General features: G+C 34.0%; 1 non-coding gene across 1 annotated transcript; it reads right to left on the reverse strand.

Moving 5' to 3' along the window:
* Positions 1-236: 236 nt before the first annotated feature.
* Positions 237-343, reverse strand: LOC133071967 (U6 spliceosomal RNA). Its single transcript, XR_009696580.1, has one exon. It is a non-coding gene; the product is annotated as a U6 spliceosomal RNA (small nuclear RNA).
* Positions 344-2,653: the final 2,310 nt, after the last annotated feature.

Below are 2,653 nucleotides of genomic sequence, written 5' to 3' on the forward strand. Positions count from 1 at the left end.
GTAAGATTTGGACTATAAAGAAAGCTGAGTGCTGAAGAATTGATGCTTTTGAACTGTGGTGTTGGAGGAGACTCTTCACAGTCCCGTGGACTGCAGGGAGATCCAACCAGTCCATCCTAAAGAAAATCAGTCCTGAGTGTTCATTGGAAGGACTGAAGCTGAAGCTGAAACTCCAATACGTTAGCTACCTGATGTGAAAGACTGACTTATTTTTTTTTTCCTCTTTTTTTTTTTAAAAAAATATGGAACGCTTCACGAATTTGCGTGTCATCCTTGCGCAGGGGCCATGCTAATCTTCTCTGTATCGTTCCAATTTTAGTATATGTGCTGCCGAAGCGAGCACAAGACTGACTTATTTTAAAAGACCCTGATGAAGGGAAAGATTGAAGGTGGGAGGAGAAGGGGATGACAGAGGAAGTGATGGTTCTATGGCATCATCGACTAAATGGACATCAGTTTGGGTGAACTCTGGGAGTTGGTGATGGACAGGGAGGCCTGGTGTACTGCGGTTCATGGGTTCATGGGGTCTCAAAGAGTCAGACACGACTGAGCGACTGAACTGAACTGAACTGTGTTGGGTTGTCTTGATCAGCACTGTGTAAGCTCTCTGAACAATTTGACCACAATAAACATACTCATGCTAAAATGTATCTATATAAACAAAAGTATAATGTATAATTCTTCTATAAGACTCAATCAGTATCAGAGATTTCAAGTATAGCACATTAGGTAAATTGCAATGGGTCTTATTATCTATGTTATTTAAATGCCATTCTTCAGAAGTTAAATCAGGAAGTATTATCAGTTTACTATCATAAAATGAGAAAATACAGTAACTACTAGATCATATAAATTTTACTTGCTTTTACTGTCATTAAGGAAGGTCATTTAAAATAGGACATAAGATAAAGGTTAAACAGTGTTTCTTTTCCATGTCTTACTGGAGCACTGTTTAACAAGCTCTCTAAAGGATTATTTAATTCAGTAGATTATTTTTCTTTTTTCTTTTTCTATTTACTATTCAATTAGAGCCAAAATAACATAAATTTACATGTTATGTTGTACATGTTACTTAGTAGAGCTGCAAAGATTTCCTCTCCTAAAGAAGATACCAGCAAAGGCCATCTAATTTTTCTTATTTGTTTTGTTGGGTTTTTTTGTTTGTTTGCTTGTTTATTTGTTTCTGGTGTTCTTGTTTGTAGTATTTTTTGTTTGATTTTAATTGTGTATAATTGCAAATATTACAGAGGTTTGGATAATTGCTTAGATTCATGAGACTCTATAGAACATATTCAAGTGTTCTAATAAAAGCAAAAATAAAGGACAGCAAACGGAGAGTTCAGCAAACTTTGAAGGAGATCCAACAGACATCAAGGCTTATGTTCCCTAAGGTCCTTCTTATTTGCACAAAGATAAGCATAGCCTTTGGGTTGAACTTTCAAGATCTGTACAATGAATCTTGATTTCAGAGAACCCCAGATAGATGTTTTCAGCAGTGTATTTTATGTCTCTCTGGTCACTTAGCCAAGCCAAGTTTTCTAATCTATTACACCAGGAGAAAGTCATCCATAAATAATATTTCCTCATACCAGAGGAGCTGCAGACTTTACAGAGTAATCACAAATTATTAGTAAAATAGGCCTTATTTTGGCCAAGAATCAAACCAGATATCCCTGCATCTCCAGAGACAAATATAAAGCTTCCCTCACCTAACTGTAAAAAACTCCATCCTGAATAAGAACACTAAAAGGTTATAGCTAACCCAGCAATCATCTTATTTTAACAATTTATTAATCCCTATAAGTATCTATATACTCAAAAAATGTTTTTTAAACAGGTTTTTTAAATTTCAGTTTTCTTATTGATATGTTGCACTCTTTTGGAAACACAATATTTTTATGCTATATACTCAAAAATTTTAAAGATTATGTATGGAATTATATTTTATTTCATTCCAAAATGTTTTTCCTTTGCCTATCACTTCTTTTTCTTCTATTGCTGTTTTTTGACTGTTTTTTCATAGTTGCTATGTGTCATTTGACTAAGAGAAAGAGCTTCCAGACTGTGTAATATGATCCAGGCTCTCAGATCCCTTAAGAATGAGGTTCCAAATTATTTTTTATAGAATATAATTATAAGAGATAACTCAGTTTATTAAAGTTTCTCACTGCCCTTAAGTAATTGTACTTCCATGAGAAAATTTTTTTCCTCAACATGATTTATATTTTTCTCAACAATATGAAAATATTTTCCTCAACATTATGAAAATATTTTCCTCAACATTATTTAGAAGCAAAATTTTATAGGGGTTACATGAAACACAGTGACAGACTCTCTTGTAGCATTTCTGTTCATAGCTGTTACATTCCTTTTCTCTCATCTTCTGTGTTAATCCTTATGCCCTTCACTTAAGAATAAGGCATCCATAATCCTTTCTTCCCACCTTAGCTTATCAGCAAAGATGCTTGCTGTGAGGACTCTTTTTTTAGTGAAGGTCTCTTTAAGAAACTGAGATTCTCCATTTCATTGTTTTCCCACTGTTAAGTAGATGGAGTATGGAGGTTAGGCTCAATGCTTTAACATGATGTGAAATATAGTATATGTATTTGTTGCATACAATAGGCTTGGTCTTAGACCATTAAAAATACAACCT

This window comes from Dama dama, chromosome 17 (assembly GCF_033118175.1).
Source record: "Dama dama isolate Ldn47 chromosome 17, ASM3311817v1, whole genome shotgun sequence".
Lineage (NCBI taxonomy): Eukaryota > Metazoa > Chordata > Mammalia > Artiodactyla > Cervidae > Dama > Dama dama.